This window comes from Mastigoproctus giganteus, chromosome 8, assembly GCF_048544385.1.
Source record: "Mastigoproctus giganteus isolate SK-2022 chromosome 8, ASM4854438v1, whole genome shotgun sequence".
NCBI classification, from domain to species: Eukaryota; Metazoa; Arthropoda; class Arachnida; order Uropygi; family Thelyphonidae; genus Mastigoproctus; species Mastigoproctus giganteus.
This window is the reverse complement of record NC_143582.1, coordinates 210,709,086-210,729,288: the sequence shown is the minus strand read 5'-3', so window position 1 is coordinate 210,729,288 and position 20,203 is coordinate 210,709,086. Positions and strand designations below refer to the sequence as shown.

General features: G+C 36.7%; 1 protein-coding gene across 3 annotated transcripts in view; it reads right to left on the bottom strand.

The window, feature by feature from the left end:
• Positions 1-20,203, bottom strand: part of LOC150082242 (protein Obscurin-like) — an 865,351-nt gene that overhangs the window by 787,082 nt on the left and 58,066 nt on the right. The window contains exon 1 of one of the 3 annotated variants that reach the window (XM_090379205.1): positions 4,467-4,595. The exons of the other annotated variants lie outside the window; for them this stretch is intronic. The gene's annotated coding sequence lies outside the window, so the exon portion shown is untranslated. Of the gene's footprint in view, positions 1-4,466; positions 4,596-20,203 lie in introns of those variants that run through there. 3 annotated transcript variants of the gene reach the window in all.

Below are 20,203 nucleotides of genomic sequence, written 5' to 3'. Positions count from 1 at the left end.
ATCAATATTGTAATAATTCATTACCTGAAGGAAACGAAACAGAGGACTACTAAGTAAGTGATGAGTACGAGGAACAGGCAGTGAGAAATGAATTTTATAACGAGAATTCAAACGGGGTATAGCGAAAGGTATTTGTTCAAGAAGATATGGAGAATCGATAACAGAGTTTATGATATTGTAGACAAAAAGAGACCCATAGAGTTGTCGTGTAGAGTGAAGAGGAATGATTCTGAAGCGACCACAAAGAGCTCTATAATTTCGACGGTGAAAGGCAATGTGATTTCGATAGCATAAGAATTTAATGAATTTAATTTGAATTCTCTCAAGTCTGTGAGAAAGATATTCCTGTTGTGGGGACCAGATAATATCACGATAATCAAAAATGGGAAGTATAAACTGCTTGTAGAGAAGAATTATAACTTTGTCACTCTTGAAAACAGAAGAAGAACGCTTGATTAATCCAAGAAGTTTAGATGTGTGGGATATTACATAATCAACGTGGGAAGAGAGATGAAGGTCAGATCGAAGTAGGACACCTAAATCCTTGAACGAATCAGTATTTGCAATTAAAGAGTTTCCAATATAATAATTAGTAAGGATGGAGGGGCTAACAACACGTTTCGAGCTAAAGAGACATAATTTACATTTTAACGGGTTTAGAAACAAGTTATTTTTATTGAGCCACAGTGATACAATTTAATTGGAAAATAGTGCATAATTAGTGAAAGTGAATGTATCTATAATTTATGATAAATATAAATATTTACAGTAAAATAATATGGTAACAAAAATAAAATTATTCAATTTTCATGGTGGGCGTTATAGCCTACCTAAGTCAAGGTAAGCTAAGAAACGAATGTGGAAATTATAGAAACAAAGACGCTGAACTGAGCGCCTCATCGTTCGATGGTAGGCCAGCAAGAGGAATAGTATTCCTCCTTATCAGAAGAAAAAATTGTAGACCTCTAAATTAGCGTATTTTCTAATGATTTATTAAACGATGAATTTGTAGTTTTCCGCTGTCTGCATGGGGATAAAATGAACCTTAGCTTGTTTCATCTGTCTTATGTGGTGTGATGTTGAGGTCAGTGTTATCTCTTGTTCTTTCCAATGAAGAATGCCAAGTGAATTGGGAATAGTTCGACAAATATAGTAATTTTTGAATATATCAATTGCCGCTTGGTCCGTAGGTTGGATCAAGAAGCTGTATTCGATGGCACGAACATAAATTTTATGTTCTAACAGCAATCGTTGAGATTAACAGAATGGAATTATTTAAAATCAGGAGAATTTCTGAGTAGAAACTTTCCCCTAATGCAATACTCTTTCAGTGAGGAGCCAGCAACACTGGTAGTCCATTCTTCGAGTGAGATTTTCTTAACATAAGCCTTTTTGTGAGAACACTATGTAATGGAAAGGATTTTTTGTGTTGCTCTTCAGAGCACTGAATTGTGCATCATTCAGGTTCTCTGAATGTTACAACTGCACAAACTGATTCTTCTCTTTGAGTGCTTCCCCTCATGGAGAAGAATGTGTTTGGCAAATGTAAATCCAAGTAACAACTTCTCCTCGCTCGCTGACATTTCCAAAATAAGCCAATCTCATTAATATCAAAAACTATCCTTTAATAAAACTTCAACTTTCTTCGTCGATGTTGACTTTTAAACCTAGGCCACTGATAGGAACATTCGTCTGGTTTTTGTCTTGAATCCATGTAACTAACATCGCAATACCGAACCAGAATTATGCCTTGCAATACGCGTCGAATTGATAACTGTGACTGACGATCACCATGAAATCCAGAGGCATTAAGGCACTTTTTTTTCTTGTCCTCGCATTTTTCCCATTTTATATTTGAGGTCAGTGTTTTGGCAAGAAATTTTTTACAGCAGGATGCCCTTCCTGACGCCAACCCTCACCCTTTATCCAGGCTGGGGATATGCGGTGACCTTCCGCATCCTCCGTATTTGGTGGTCACGGGCTCGAACCCCGGTCTAATCAAGAAGCGCGTGCTACACACTGCTGCTCCTGCCCACCTGGCTACGGAAGCGCTAACTATATTAATTATTTACTCCTAAACATGAGTGAATGAATGACACCGGAATATTCAAAATATACATCCAGCAATCGCGGAAGAAATAACTTAACCCATGTGCTTACGCAGAATGACGCGTTACGAATTTTTATAAGATTAATAACTCTACTTCAGGAATAAAAATAATTTCCCCATAGCGTAACATCGTATTATAAAACATTTTTTTGCAATCTCCCTGTAACACTTCGTAAAAATAGCATTGATCCCCTCCTCCATTATTATGTAATGAAAGATTCCAATAAGTTATATTTTCAGCCCTCCTCTCACCCGTAATGCTTTGTAACATGTTACTGACCTCACCCTTCTGTATTACGTAATTTGTGAATCACCTCTTGTGTTTCACCATACATTTGTAATAAGAGCGCCCTTTAAAATGATTTTATAAGTAAAAAAAAAAAAAAACATTAAAAACACACACTATAAATTAACTAAAACTTATCGGAAAAGTTAAAATTATCCTCGTATGTTTTATAAGGAAGTATCATTGAATATACGCATATAATGATAGATTGCTACTACTATACACTAAAAACTGCTGTGAAACGAAGCAACTGGCAATAACATATTTTTTACAAAATTTAGTAGTACTACAAATAAATTTTCGATTGTACACGCACTTTAATTAAAGTGGATATGTAATAAAGTAGATAAAAGAGTACACTTGAAATTAAATATCGAGTTTATATTTGAATTACGAAACCAATTTTAAAACGACGTAAATATGACTTCAAAATTTTAGTTCATTTTTAATTCAGGGTAATTATAGGCGTAAGATGAAGTTATTACTAATTACTTGTAATTGTTAATTAAGCCACGTAAAAAAGCACAAAGTATTTAAAACACATTTTTCCCAATTTTAACCCTAATGCTATTACAGCAATATCGTGTTTCTTAAGAAGTAGCGCCCTCTGTGCACTTCTTTTTTATGAGTGAATATTGAATTAAACGCTCCAGCAAATTTTTTTTGGAATTTTATAAATTAGTATTATATATAAAAGTGTAATATATCCACTGTATTAAATTTAGAAAAATATGTATAATTACATAAATCGTTATAATTTTTCCATATATTTGAATCATTCCGAATAAGAAAATTACGTTACAAGTAATGTTTACTAAGCAATTTTATTTATTGCAATGCATATATTGCTCGTTTCCTTCACACACAATTTACTACACGATAAAAAGCTTTTTTTATTAATTAGAACAATATTTAGATTAGTTGTGAACAAGTTATCCTATAAATCTATTCAATTAAAGTGATATTAAATACACTGCATACAATTTTACCATTAAGATATAATTTTTTTTTTTTTTTTTTGTATATATTGATTTTAACATTTCTAGCCATTCGTAAACTTTTCTTTCTTTTTTTTTTTTTTTGAGTATGCAATTCACGAAAGTGCTGTTTTATTCTTCTGTCGATTTTTGCAAGTTTCAGCATTAAAAAAAAATGAATAAAATTGGGCGCTGTTCGATTTTTGTACAATCTCGTAAGAGAGACATTCTTAAAAAATGAACTTCTCGCGCCACCTATGGACAATTTAAAAGTTCACTACAAATATTTAATTATGAAACTATATAAAAAATTTCTATTACCATAAATTTTAACTAAAACAAATTATCATTGCTTTCTGAATCACCTTTCTAATAAAATTCTTAGCATATTTTATAAAGTATTTAAAATTTAGCACCGATTTATAAGCCGCTATAATTATAAATTAAGTGCTAGGAACACGCTACTTTATTTAATGTATGAAGATCTAGTTAAAAAATATTTATATCCGTGAAAAAGACAACACACACCATACATGATGCATTAGATACTAAATAGTTGAAGTAAATAGCGATCTTATCTCAACTAGTCTGAAATGATGGCCAGTTCAGATAATGAAGCAGGAAGATCCTAGAAATCCAATCCATGTATGTATATATATAAAACCTAACTTCTTTTGTTGATAAACGAAAGCGCTCGGGGCTGACAAGAATTAATCTTATTTAAAATTGTTGAACTTTAAAATTTCGTGGATTATCTGTTTAATTTTCTTTAGTAGTTTGAGTGCTAACTGAATAGCAGAAGGCGCTAGCAGTTCTGGTGACATTGAGGTGAATTACGTAGTTATAATCTCTCTGTTGCTAAGATCCGTAATGATGCTAATTTAAAGTTCATTCGGCAGCCATTTATTTGAGCTTGCGGTTCGCTTTCGACAAGGGATGCAACTGTACCATCTCTTTCTTCACAAAAACGATCTTTATTTGAAGAGCCTTTTAAAATCTGAATCGCACCCACAAGTGAAAAGTCGTTGTCAACTTTAGAAAAGACAATGGAACAACAGAACCCACCCCATGTTAAGACCATTAACATTATTACCTGGCGTTTACGTCACTGCCAACTGATTGTCCGTACTGGGTCAGAGGGAAGCCAACCGCGTCAACAGGCGTCGAGCAAACACATCTAGTGCACGCGTGCACCGCCGTAGGTTGCCGTTTTTAGAGGGACGCGGGGAGGATGGGGGAAAATTGTGCGTTGGTATGCAACGCATGCGAAGACAAGCAGAGGACAGATACGACGCCAGCTGTGAGCCAGATATAAACAGGGTAGTCAGCAAGCGTCGGAAAGCCGGGAGCGGAGGTGCCATTGTAGATAAGAAATCTTCTTACATTACAGCGTAGTTTGGTACGTGCACTACCCTCTGAAGGATTTCGCGCTGGGTTAGGGTTTTCATTTTTCTGTTGCTGTTACGTTTATTCCATCTTGAGTGGCATTTGGAAGAGCGCTAACATATTTTTCAGAGTAATGTTCAATAAATCTTTTTTTTTTTAAATGGCTGTTTGTATTGGGTCACTAAGATATGTAAATGCAAGTGGATACTGTATACGTTGTTACCAAGTGTTCTTTGTTTATGTAAACAAGAAAGTTGCATAAATAGTTGAATACTTAGTATTTATATATCGATTTCGATTAATACTATGGTTAATATACATACAAAAATTTTAGATATGCCAAATAAAAATGGAATTTGTAACAGATGTTTCATTTAAAATAAGAAAAAAGTGTAATTACTTATGAGCCGAGTGGTCACCCAAGTCACGTGTACATAAGTACACGTGACTTGGGTGACCGGAGTTCAAGCCCGTGACAGTTAAATACGGTGTTATTTCTTGTATTCTCTCCATCTTGTGAACTCCTCTGACCGTGTGAAGTCCCGGAGTATAAACAGAAAAGTTATTTATTTTAAAAATCAGTGGGCTAACACGGATTCAATGAGGAAATCAGAGGGCTAACACGAAACTTTTATTTATTTATTCAGTTATTCTGCATAGAGGATTTTCCATTGTAAATGCACTAAAGCATATCTAAAGCCTTTTAAAAATTGGAGTTACAATTTAATTTTAATTATCCGCCCACATAATATCAAAAGCCTTCCTGTTAAATTATAAGAATTTGTCATATGCTTGATGACAGTTTTTTGTTTTTTAATGAAAGTCATGTTTTGAATAAAAGTCTTATGTTATGTTCTTATGTCTTATGTGAAGAATTGACAACACAGGAAGCATTTAAAAACGAGAGTAAACGTTCGCAGATTATGGCGCATGCGCCTTCCGCTACCAGTGACGTTTCTGCGACGTCACAACTGAGCATATGATATTTCTAAGTGTACGAATAAGGAGAGGATTCCGTGTGGTGGGAAGAGAACACAGACTCCGGAAGTTGCTACATCAAACTAGTTGGTGCTTGTGACTAAAAATATCTGAGCAAGGGTGGAGGAAAGTTCATTTATTTAAAAACAGGGGAAGCACCTCTTTGTATGAGGTGCATTACTAAAAACTTGAGTGAAACAATGATATCATTGTAATATATAATATCAATATTTATTTATTAAGTTACAGTAACGCCTCTGAAAATAAGAATAATGAAATGCATGCGAAACGTATATAACTGGTATTGCAATAATAAAAATGTCTTAACATATAGAACATTCATGTTAAGTTGTCTGTTTGGATTGGAGCTCTTAAACATGCCCGATAGCTAAGTACGTTAGTGCTACAGTGAGGAAGTGTAGCACCTGAAGTAAGATCTCATTAGAGTTTCCTTATACACATTTAGTTCATAAATAATAAGTGTAGGAATCCTTTTATTTTGTTGACAGGGTGTAGCAAAGGTTGTATTTGCTGTCTTTCCTTACTTTTTGTGATATAATAGCCGGAACTGAGTAAATATAATGAAACTTTGCCATTTTTAACCGTCTTCTTCTTTTTAGGATTTATTCCGTTATTACAACGGTTCTCCTCAACCTAACATCGAAAAGTCATTCCTTTATTCTTTTTTTTTTTTCCCATTTTCTTCTATCTTCCCAATCTCCGTCCATCAGTCCTCTTCTATTCATAGCCGCTCTCACACCCTCTATCCAAGTCCTTCTTGGTCTTTCTCTCTTTTTCCTTCTCCATGACATCCATTCCATGACTCCTCTAGGCAATCTATCGTCCTCCATTCTCTTCAAATGGCCAAACCACTCTAATCTTTTCTCCTCTATTTTATCAATGATGTTTTTTGGACTTTTGTGTTCCTTATCACAAACCTTTTCAGTCGTCCTACACTTTCTTGCCGATCTTCGTCAGAAATTCATCTCAACAGCCAATAGTTTATTTTTTGTCTTTCATTTAAGGTCCAAGTTTCGCATCCATATAATAAAACACTTTGTAATATTGCATTATATAATTGACGTTTAGTTTTGTTAATAATATTTTTATTCCATAGCACAGAATTGGGCATTCCTATGACCTTTCTACTTTCACCCAGTCTTCTCTCAATTTTCTGCGCATGTGATCCGTCAGCCTGAATAACTGCACCCAAGTATTTAAATTGCTGTACAGTTTTCACTTGTATTCCATCTAAATCCAGAACATCCTCACTTCGATTCATGTACTCTGTCTTATTAAAATTTACTGTCGGTCCTCATGTTTTATATTCCTCTACTAACTTTCTGCCCGTGTAATTTGCATCATTATCGTCCTGTGCTACCACAATTTGGTCGTCTGCAAACAGAGATTGTAAAGGTACTTATTTTGACCAAGGGGAATAATACCCATTGAACTGCACTTCTGTGACCACGGTCTTAGAACAACTTCTAGGTATAGCTTAAACAAAGTCGGTGACAAACAACATCCTTGAAGTAGTCTTTTTGAAGTCTTAAATTTTCTTGATAATTTTGAACCAATTTTAACGTAGCATATATTGTTATAGATTCTTCTAATTATATCAATTAATGGCTGGCTTATTGACCGTATGGTCGTCCCGGAGTAAACAGAAAATTTAATTTTTTTATCTGCAAATGATCTTTTTAAAAAAGCTCGAATCAATATGACGAAAATATGCAAAAGAGCAGGTACATTCCCGTCTTTATTTCTACTCTGGAAAAAAAAAACATAAAACATAAAATTCTTTTCGGCAGTGTCAGTTCTTTCACTCGATGCCAACTACCCTTTCCAACGAGTTGTTTTGGCATTGCATTGCTTTTGTAAGATAAATCTCCACCGGCATACTCAACAACAACCGATGGTCTTTTCTGCAATTACGATTATTATTATTATCCGTTTATTAACCACACGAAACTTCAGATCATCGGCATAGGAGACAAAGTTAGGATTACATGCTAGGAAAGGTTCCAAAACTGCTGCGAAAAGAATTGTTGAAACTGTGGGTCACCCCGGGACGGCAGTGTGCCAGAAGGGTGAGAGATTTACATACTGAGGTGCGATACATGCTTGCTCGACCCGAGATATTTACATAATTGAACTTACATACGCTTCAAATAAAACAAAGTTTATAGCAATATACATCTGAATTTTTAAAAATATAAAAAATAAACAAATAAATAGAAAAAAATAAAAATAAAAATTCAGCAGCAAAAAGTCCAGGTGTAGGCGGTCGTCACAGGTTCAATAGTTGATAACAGTTCTTGAGGCATTCCTTTCTGTAGAGCTTGTCCTCACAGAACTTATCAGGGTTGATGCCTAGTTTATTATAGATTTGGAAGCAGTTTGCCGGAATCATGCCCCTAAGGGAATCAATGTTTGTAAGTGTAAACCGGAGAGGGTGGCAGGAGTCGCAGCGTTCACCTCTTGTCTTCTTTGTGCCAGAGATTAACGTGGATACAGATGGAGCATCTATTCGGCCTGTGATAAGCCGAGCTAGCATGAGTACGTTTCTTTTGGTAATGAGAAGTCTCCAGGGAGTGGTCCCTAGATTAGTTTGGAGGATGGATCGAGAGATAGTAAAAGGGTGACCCACCACCCTGATCATCCATCTGAGCAACCAATATTCCAGACTGAGGTACTTTTTAGGTGGGAGACAGGAGCAGATGACCAAATTTCAGATGCGTAGAGAGGGATAGGGGTAATGCACCTCAGGATGTACCGACAAAGCAGCGCTGGCTGATGCACACCAACGAGCTCCTGACGCATTGCCCAAAGTACCGCGTATGCCTTCTGTCTCATCCTGATAAAGTGAGGCTGGAAGGTGAGTCCAACATCCCAGGTGAGGCATAGGTCTGTGCGAGAAGTTACCCTTTGCACCCTTTCCCCGCCAACGAAGATTTGAACATCATTTTTAACTCCTTTTTTTTTTTTTTTTTTTTTGGTTATCGGTAGTTGTGCAGATTTGGAAGGGTTCAGATGCAACCCAATTATAGCTAGATAGTTTTCCAGTTTCATTATCTGTGTAGAGGCCTGTTGGTTAATATCGAGGATCTGATCAGGATGGTTTGAACTCACGTAGAACTTCAGATCATCGGCATAGGAGACAAAGTTAGGATTACATGCTAGGAAAGGTTCCAAAACTTCTGCGAAGAGAATTGTTGAAAGCACACTCCCTTGCGGGATGCCTCTTGTGACGTCGAAAGTTACCTGTAAATCGTTGACAGTAACAGACAGATGACTGAGAAGTAGGATGAACTTCAAGATTTGTAGCAAGGTATCTGCTAGGCCGAAGTAGTGCTTCAGAATAGTAAAGAGAGCTGGTAGGTATATTCTATCGTATGCCGATTTAATGTCCAGGAAGATGATGTCAATCTGGGATTTGTTATTGATGGCCTGTTGGATTCTGAAGAGGGTATCTAGAAGATTTGTAGTTATTGATCTATTGTGCAGAACGGTATGAAGATACTCGAGCCTGTGACCAAAGCAGTGCTGAGCAATTGCTGGCTGAATAGCTTTTTCAAAGATTTTAAGTAAAGAGCAACTGATGGAAATTGGTCGCAGATCTTTCGAAGATTTAGGTTTCCTAATCTTTGGTATGGGCTTGACATAGTAAGATCTCAAAATTGATGGAACTCTTCCAGATTGTAAGATTTGGCTGAAAATGTGGATTAGAAGGTCAACAATGTGCGTGCTGCATATATTTACTATGAATAATGGGAAACCGTCTGATCCTACAGTAGCTTTGTTAGGTAATTTGTTGATGACATCAATCAGGGTCTCCCTAGATATTTCTATATCATTCATCTGTGCCCTAGGTAACCAGTCCTCCTGTGAGGGAAGGGAATCTGGATCTGGAAAATTTGCCTGCAGGAGGTTGCACTGTACCCATTCCTGGACAAACTTTTGATCAATGATATGATGGTTTGTTTGGTGTGGTAGAATCTTTCTACCCCTCTTCAACCTATCAAGAACAGCTTGGTTTAGGACTTGTCTTTTCTTTTTTAGGAAGTAAGCTCTTTCTTTCTTAAATATAGTGAGGTCTGAGGAAAGCTGAGATTTCTGTCATTTCCGGTAGGCCTTCTGCTTCCTGATGAAGGCCAATTTGGTTTCCTTATTAAAACACCGATTCGACTTGCTACAAGTCCTAATTTTCTTGGATGCACCACGGAATGCAGTTAACTTCAATTGTTTGGACAAGGCCACAGTGGTATTCTCTATCGATTCAGAATAGAGGCCCCCAGTCAAATCCGCTCAAACACTGTAAAATGATGTCCGGCTTGAGATATTTCGTAGAGAAGGCAACCCTAGGCAGTTCAGCAGCATACTCATCAGGTAACTCAAGGGAATTGCCATGCATGCAATTGGCAGGTGATCCGATTGAAATTGGAAATTTCTGGGCAGGAGCTTGATGTCTGGTAGGTTATGGATTATTAGGTCGAGCGCTTGGCCTCCTCTAGCAGCTGGCGCTAAGAACCGTGTAAGGTCAAGGGTCCGAAGAGTGACTTCAAGAGCCACAAGGGCATCTTCGTGCTTAGGGATCGGCAAGTTTAAATCACCCGCAACTTTAGTTGGAGTTTTAGGTACTAAATTTGTTGCCAACCAGGTGAGCAGCTCAGATCTAGAGTCTTCATTGTGATTTGGGGGGATGTAAACCAGGCAGCACTGAATTTGAATAAGAGGACTCCTTAGCGTTGTACAGATTGCATCAAAGTTGTTCGACTGGCTTACTCTTGTCCTTATTGGCTAAAAACGACCATTAAAAAATATTTCTACACCACCACCTCGTCTGGTGTTTCTTGTTTCTTAACGCTCCCTACAAGCACATTCCCAATGTGCTTGTAGGGAGCGTTAAGAGGCACAAGATCAAGCTGCTTATCCGCCGATAGCCATGTTTCAGTAAGACAAATGATGTCAAACTCGTCAAGAAAAAGAAGGGTATGGAGGGAGTGGAGCTTGTTTTTTATGTTGCGTACATTCTGCATGAACCACAAAAGCTTTCCGCCTTGTGAACTTGGTTGCATATGGCCCTTTTGTTGTTATGCCTGTATGTCCTGTCTGGATTCGTTGTACGCGATCAGTCTACTCCTCTCTTGATACAGCTTAATGAGGAGTATAGGGGCCAGCAGCTAGAATCCAAGACAATATGCTTCGCATTCGCTGGGCAGGAGATGATAAAGGAAGAGTAGGTCGGAAACCTCGTTTTGATAGCCTTTGCATCAATCTTAATTCCATGTTCATGCGCAAAGAGGGCCTTGATACTTTCTGCTTGCATTGAAGGACCCAGTCTCGAAACAAATATTCTTTCTTTGGTCTGTACAGCTGATATATTATAAATCTCTTCCAATCTTCTCGACTGAGTGGCCGAAACCAGTTGGCGAAGAGCAGAAACTTGTGTCTCCTGTATTGGTAATCTGTTCCCTTGGGGTTCCACTGTCAAAATGTTTTGGCTGAATATAGCCATTTGGGGGTTATGGCTATAAGATTGTGCTTGAGGGTTCAATTGATGAAGATGACTCGAGGCAACCACCTGAGCAAAGGTCCGTCCGTTCCTGTTTTGGCGTGGGGGTTCCCTCATCTCCATCATGTTGTTACCATGGTTTGGCGGATTCGAAACCAGGCGACCATGCTTCTTCTGTTGTAATCTGCAGGGTTGATACGAGTTGGGATATTCACCCAGATTCCAACATTGATCCTGGGTACGTTGACTATCAGCAACCATGGGCAGATCAAACTCAACAGGGTCAGAATGCGAGGGGTGCGTATCCAGTGGGTTCAGCTGAACGGCAAGAGTGAAGATCTGTTGAGTCAATCTCTCTGTAACTAGAGGTTCAGTAGTTTTTTTGGATCAGTTGTCCCTTTCTGGGATCGAACAGTTTGGGCTGAGGATCGCGAGAGGTGGCCTCATCCACTTCACTTAAACACTCCTGGGGTTCCCCATGGTTCATCACTGACGTCTGACTAGAAGGAAGACAGCATTCACTAACAAATATTTTCAAATCTCTGAGTTGATCGTTCAGCAAGAGAACTTGATCCAGGATTTCTGTATTTTGAGCTCTGAGCCTTCTATTCTCAGCGTTAAGGCAAGCAAGAGAGTCCATTCTTGGAGACAGGACCTCCCCTAAGCTGATGTTGAGACTGAATACAATAAAACGATGAAATGAAATGAAAGGAAAAATTCATTTTCATTCCTTTATTTCTTTCCATTCCCCCCTCCCTGTTCAGAAGATATACAGTTAAAGAAAGATTTCTAGTTATCGACCAATTACCATTAAAATACAGTACGACATCGCCAATCGTGAGTCATGTTTGTGAATTTGATTATTTTGAAAAAATTTAAGTCCTACCTTGCCCATCTCGCACAGGTGTTCAGTCATGCTTGAACCTTATTAAAATCCAAGTGAATGGTAGACCGGAAGCCGTCACGAAAGAGTTGGTTTGTTTTTGTGCCTAAGGAACTAAGGTTATGAGGCGTCGGTGTACAAGTATCATGTCTGTAAATTTTGGAATTATTAGGTGTCATTTTTATTTTATTTTTAATTATGTTTTTTTTTTTTTTAAGTCTAAGTGTTACATTATGAATCCATTAATTTATATAGCTTAGTGAATAAGCTATATAAATTTCAAATTGGTATTAGGAGCTTCCGTAAGAGGACGCCATTATAGACTTACAGTATCATAAATGTTAAAAGGTAACGGCTTTTAGATTTATTTACATAATTAGCTTTTAAAGTTAGATACCGCGCTCAATAATTGGAGTAGTGAATATTTCATTGAGTATAAATTAGTTTTAAGTGACGATAAAAAATTTTCAAATCTTTTCGAGGTTTACTTTTCACTTACAAATAATTTTTTGCAAGATTGTCTTTCGACAGCCAAATATGCAAATTCTCACAAGAGAAAGAGGAACCCAGATGCAGTGAAAGAAGACGAATCTGAAAGGAAAACGTTCGTTTACTTCCTGTGTTGAGACTGAATACAATAAATGAAAAGATCAGATTTTCTTTGTCTGCTTTGATATAAGCTTGGAGTTGTTTTAATTGGCTACATGACCATTAAAAAAAGCAACTTCGAATCAAAAGTTAGTCTAATTGGCTAAGGTAGAGCTTTGACCCTAACCTTTATTGAATTACGTGTTTCATCTGGAACACCTCAAGTGATCTAATCCACAGAGAACCTGGTGTACATCAAAGAATAGTGGTCGCGAGTCTTTTTGTGTATCTCCACACGATTGGCGTAGTTTATCCAGGTTACTGTACACGCTCTTTAGTAACAAAGTAAAAAATAATCGAACAACTGGAAATGGAATAAAAGACCAACAGAACGATTAGAGCTTAAGAGAATAAAAAAACTACCGAGAAATACATAAAGGAAATATATTGTGACTCCTGATTACCTTTGCAATGTGATGGTTAATTTGGAGTTGATCCACCTGCTTTGAGTTCGCTAATTGGCTGCCTTTGTGTGTGTGTCACTACAATTATAAATTGTCTACAAAAGAGAGAGTGAGAGTATCTTTATTGCAATCTCTTCACATGGAATGGCTATATGCATATATAATCTTATGCAAAGCCCTTCAAAATCAGAGGTTTACAAATAGGGTTATTACACAGATTTTTCTGAAGTAACAAAGATATAAGCAGGACATGACCTACATTTCAGAAATGGGTTGGATTAACAAATTAATTTCTGAAGGAAATGTCTTACCATAGGATTATAAATATGATTATGTAAATAAAAAAGCATTAAGGCTATTATTATTAATTATTTTGATCGAAAGAAAGAAAAATTGACCCGAGATTTCTGTAGCAGTTCTTCTATGAGAGGGGTTGCACAAAAGTTATGGGTTAACCTTTAGGGATAACATTTGGTATATAAAAAAGAAACATTACAGTTGTATGTGATATTCACTCTTCGCTATGCCGGGTTATATTCGTTTCAGGAGTATATCAATGACGTTTTTGGACTAAACTGAAGACTGAGATAACTTTCCCATTATAAAAAAAAACAGTGATCAGGCAAAGCAATTAATTTAGTAAATCGTAAAATTCAAACGGTAATACTTAGATCAGTTTTAACATTAAATTCAAAAATTTTAGACAAAGATATGATAGGGTAAAAAAAAGGTTCAGACGACAAATAGTCTAAACTTAAAAATAAGCGAGAGAGACTCCGTTGCCCTTTTAATTGAAACAAGACAGCTGGAAATAAATTTTATGAGAAAAAAATCGCATTTTCTATTGGCCAGACTTCAGTTTATTTTAGGATGGCTAGGTAAACCTTTCTTAAAGACCTATGTTTATAAGGTTTTATGAAAGTCCGTCCAATGGGAAAAGGTTATGCGGATGGACGTGGCCTATCCAGTAGCATAATCGCACGTTCACGCATTTGTGAACGTGAGATTATGCTACTGGATAGGATCACTAAAAATTATTACGATACGAGATCTTTTTATTTGTCGTTTACGTTACCCAACTTGAAAGCAAGTTTACATAAAAGGTTATGCAGAAATACCGAGCGGACAATGAAAAACAAGTCCGTCCCTCCTCGTAAGAGAAGTCTGAATTCTGAGAGTAATCACCCCATCCCGAAATAACACTGCCAGTGAACTCCATAACGGAAAGCATTGTCTGAAGTTCTACCCTTGAATCCTAGGAACAACTGCATCTATTTCTGACCACAGCAAGAACACATTTATTACTCTCGTCAACTGAATGGCAATGTGCTAAAACGCTATCAGCGAATATCTTTCTTCATCTGTACAAAGACAACGAGAAGCATTTTGAAGTATTAACTTCCGATCTTTAATGATTTCTCATATTCGTTATTATCAAAAAAAAAACAGTCCATATGATGAGGTTATTCAAGAAAGGTTCATATAAACAGAAACAACATTTCGAAGGGAAAAAATCGGCTTCATTCCATTTAGTTGTTTACTATTGCATATTTAGTCTCTTTACGTACATACTCACTGTCACAACTGCTCCACTCATTCGGTTTTTTTCTTTCATTTCTTACTCTAAACTAATTTTCGCAATTCTGCTCTCTGTACTATTTATAGGAAGCGGTTAAACAATCCGTTATCTTCAGGTTAATAGGTCACTGTATCAACAGGCTTCCAGTAAGAATTTTTTTGTGTGTCTATTTTTGGATATTTTTGGGGCTGGTGGTTTCAGGTAAATACAGAAAGTTATTCCTTGTATTTGTGTACTCACAGCTCATCTCTTACTCAACAGCAGAGACACCAAATTTAACTTAAGTACGGGAGACGGTAAATTTATTGCAGCAACAATTTACTAACAACTGAATTTGTTTTTCCGAGCATTTACGTAAATGTGTTAGGGGAAAACCGGGAGAATAACGAAAGAAAAAAAAATATATATATATGTATATATGTCGCTAATAATTGCTACGAGACATCCTCTGAAATTTAGTGTCCGAAATATTCCAAAAAATGCGAAAATCTGGAATATATTTTTATAAGAGAAACATTTACAATCTGAAAGCCGTATTTACTCGCATAATTTACTATAATATATTAAAGATACCGTACTGTATTACACCGTATCGCGTGAAGGCTACCGTACATATAATTTAGCAGCTTTGCGTGTGCATTTCATATCGAAGATTTAATTATAACAAAGCAATTACTGCTTTAATCACGACTCGACGTGCTATACCACAACTTTTCAAACCTCCAAATTACTCCTTGAAATTCATCTCTGACCACAGCCCACGTAGCTATGACTTCCACATTCCAAACCAAAGCCACTGTTTCTCAACCAAGTTTTTAAACAGGGATCTCATACTCCATTGTCTCGCAACTCGAAGAGTATGTTTTTACCTAATATTGACCAACAGGATCTTACCTACTACTCTTCTAAGCACTCTTCGGTTTCTTTTTGTCAATTTCTGTAGTCTACCCAAACATTTCTCGGCTGTAATAGCACCATGACGTTCCATTTGGTGATTACGTCTCCACGATTTATCTGGCCAGAAGTTTTCAAACATTTATACCTTGCACCCCTTAAAATATTTCATAAATTTCACACTCCCTTCCAGAACAGGTGCAAATAAACAGATTTCACGTAAATTTTAGCTTTGATTATACATTTTTTATATAAATGAATATATACTTGTACTCTAGTACACACCAGTTCAATTCAACAAACCACTCCAAACACGTGCTATAACCAGTGAACATCCATTCTCTGTCCAACTCACAGAACTAACTTTTTCTCTTCTTTATTTATTCCTTCTATTTTTTTGTTTGTTTTTTTTTGGAACAACCTTCCTTCACATGTATTTTCCGAAAATTACAATCTACAGAAATTCCATCCTAACGAGAACAAGTATCTTCTCACTTCTCAGCCTTCAACCCATGCACGGTATTCAGTAATATATGTTTTAATACCTTTCGTATTTGTGAGTTTAATTTTTAAAAAAAACTTAATCTTAAAGACAGATGAAAATATGCTTCATACCTGGATTAGTGGGACGGACGCGGCTGACTCTAGAAACATGATTTGTCATACCGAGGTTGGAGTTTTGAAATCACTACTCTAAGTGGACTAATACACTAACACACTAAGACTTTAGTTAGTTACTGGAGGATTACTGTTGTTCTCTGTGAGCTATTATTCACCTTTTCTATGGAAGACCTCCTCTTCCTGGATCTAGCTCATCTGTCAACGCGTGAGCTATCGAATAAAGTAGGCACGATTGACAATCCACACAATTTTCAGGGATTTTGGGGTCCCCCACTAGGAAGGATGTCTACGCATGATTTATCTTTCTCTTTTTCCTACCAGAATTTGAACAGTGCCAACCATTAGCCTAAAAAAACATATGTCTTAATGCTGTATCAAAAGGTGCAATTACTGTGTTCAAGATAGGTGTTCGTAGCCTTGTGAAACATTATGATGAAATTCTTGCTCAACTTACAACATGGAATATTCATCCAGATCTGCTGGTTTTTACAGAAACCTGCTTCTCTCCTGAAGTCTCCATTCAAATTACTGACTATTTACTTTTTCACAATTGTAGATATGCTTCAAAAGGTGGGGAAGTTGTTATGTATGTTCACAATCATCTGTGTTGATCTGACTTTTCTTTCCGAAATCAGCCAGGTCAGGCTTGTGAATTCATTTTTATCTGCATTGCTGCTTTGGTGGCTGGCTGTCAATATCGCCCTCCTTCATCTTCTGTTAAAAAATGTTTTGTAACCCTGGACGATATTTGTTTCTCACTTTGCAAGCATATCCCTTAGTCTTTTACTGATGGAGACAACAACATTTAACATTCTTCAGAGAATGTTCAAAGAAGCCTCAACCTTTAGTAACCACTTTATCTCATGTGTGGATAAGCTTATTCAAAGTAAAGTTAACACCAGAGACAATGACACAAGAGAATGTGCCAAATATCCAATAAGAAACTCTTTTTCTTTGCTCCACTCTCTGATCTGGAAATTTTAGAAGCAGGGTATCACTTAAAAGAAAAAGGAGCCTTTGTCTTTGATGATATATCTGCTGCTGTGCTGAAAAATATCCTTGTCTCAATTCTTGTATCACTTAAATATATATTTAATCTTTCCTTTCAATCTGATTAATTTCAGTTTAAAAAAGCAGTCATTGTCCCTCTTCCAAAGGGAGTAGATCGCAACTCTGTCAACAGCTTTCGTCCAATAGCCCTCAACTCAGTTTTTGCAAGACTATTTGAAAACATTCTTCATGGAAGACCCATGTACATATATTTCCTTGAAGCAAATAAGATTATCTATCAGCAACAGTATACCTACCGTTCAAAAAGATTCACTCACTGGCAATTGCTGACTTTGCTCCAAGATCCTTATATCCTTGAAAAGGGCGACTATGCAATAGCACTATTCCTAACTTATCTGAAGCTTTCGATTGCATAAATCATAATCTGCTCCTCTACAATCTTGGCTTGAGAGGAAAAATTAACCTTCGCTTTGAAGATTACCTTACTGCGCATCCATTTGTTGTAAAAACAAATTAGTCTTCTTAAGATATGTGTTATTTCTCCAGGGGAGTACCCCAAGTCTCACTTTTTGGACCTATCCTATTTCTTTTCATAGCCCTCGTGGGTAGAACGGTTGGTATGATCATCGTCCTCCCCACACCGGATGGAAAAGACCTGAGTTCGAATCCTGTCAATGACGCGAAGAACTTTCATGGGTCTTTTTCACAAAATGGCAGAGTTAGTCGGTCTCAGGTGAAGGTAGCATGGTTTTTTTTCTCTTGGAAACTCGGGATTTTCGTCCAGAAAACAGCAAATCGACCACAGAAGACAAGCAGTTTACAGACAAATTATATATGGCGCAATATGGTCTGAGCCCCTACAACAACAAACTGTTCCAACTTTTCAGGGGTATGAATTTGTTCTGTATTTAAATGTACATACTTTTCTAACTTATTAGTGGTATATCTGTTTTTTTATAATATCTGTAATTTCAGAACTGCATAAGTATTATATTGTTATTTGTATCTCCTAAAACACCTCCTAAAAAGCTTTCAGCTTATGAGTTCTCCACCGTTTTCTAATGTTGCCTCCCAACAAGTGTAGCAAAAAAGGAACAAATAAACTAATTATTATTAAGTACAGTACTGTGTGATAACTGAACTACGTCAACCAAGCAAAGAATTTTTAAAAAAATGTCTGCCATATTTTGTTAAAAGGTGTTTTATGCAAACAACGCGCAACCCCACACTTTAAGGGCCCCTGATCAGTTTTGTTGCAATGGCAAGAACAGATCGATTGCTAATATGGCTTCCTATGATGACTACCCGTTAGAAGTAGCTAAGCTAAGCTTGGCCTATCTGTTCTATTTCGTTCATCTACTTACTTCTAGCTTTTCTGCTTATTCCTGAAACGCAGATTGCCGGGACGATCCATTTTTTCGAAATCCCAGAGGTATCCGGATACTTTGGCTATATAATGATATCACTTTCTTTTAAATTTAAAATGGTATTGGTAACTATGATAGAACTGGCTGTAGACGACGGTATTTGTTTCCAAGTTGAACATAAGTTCAAGCCACAGCGAAAACTCGTTCTCTGGCTTTACTGGGAGCAAAATGATTCCAATGATCGAAAATTCATTGGAGTAAATTGTACCAATTTTATTTTATATCAACTATTGCATTGAAATATTCCCTTGCAGTCGTGTTTATATTCTGTAAGTTCATTTCTTTATAATGAAATGTAATCATAATGATCTCTCATACTTGAATTCTTTATGATTACTACAGTTCATTGTAAGTTTCTTGTGTTTGCTCTGTTTTCACTCGCTAATTTAAATAAATATTTATTAATATGCCCATTATTCACATAAGGTGGTACACAATCTTGCCACAGTAATTGGCAGAGGTTTTACAAATAGCAGCAATATAAACGTAAAAAAATTAAAATGTGAAGTATAAACTTAGTGTAAACTTCCAATGAGGTTTGAAGTGGAAGACTTGTTCGTCTTATTGGCCTTCCGTGTGGCACTAGGTTATTCTCTTTATACACCCCATAAAGAAGGTATCCCTACACTATCATAATCAAATTATTTTGGCATTAAAAACTGAGTTTCGTTCCACTGAATGAGGAGACTGTTCGAGAAGTCGTGTACATACAGTGATCCAACTATTTGGGGATAGGGCCAAGGAAGGCGTTGTTAAAGCATTTGGGTGAACTGCAAGTCTTAGGGAACCTTGGGAGATTACGGTTCAGGATTTGGACAGTTTGTAACATTTTGGTGGGAAGAAATATCTCCAAGCGATCACTCCTATTTGAGATCGCTATTAGGGCAGGCGCCGACCTGAGCTGACCGGAAGAATCCTCCAAAAGTATTCGGTTCACAAATTGGCTTACGTCCATGTTCACAGTGAATAAGATCTCTGTCTCGTATATCAGGTCAAGTGTCTTGCTAATGCCAAGGATTTCGACTATGCAGGTAGTCCTTTATCTTTGAAGTTGACAGAATTTACTTGTCATCCACTGAAGGAGTCGGTTTTCGTGGAAAACACTGTTATCGCCGTTGTTTCAGAAGATAAAATACCATTTCGGTCCATAGAATAGCTTTAAGTACAAGCGTTAAGTTTCGAGTAAGCTTTTAGAGTCATTAAGAGCAAACATTGCTGCAATTCATTACTACCTTATTATTTCTAAGCTTTAATATTAGTTATTTTAAATTATTGGTTATATTTTTAGAACTAATAACAGTGAACTCTTTAAAATCAGGCACTCTCAGGGATTAAGAGATTCCAGTATTTAGAGAGCCCCGAGCTCAACCTAGGGGCTCCTTTGAAAGAGCACACATTTGAATGAATATTTAGCACTAACAACTGAATTTATTTACATCTGCAAACGCTTATAATGACTATACGATAATTCTAGTGGCTAAAAT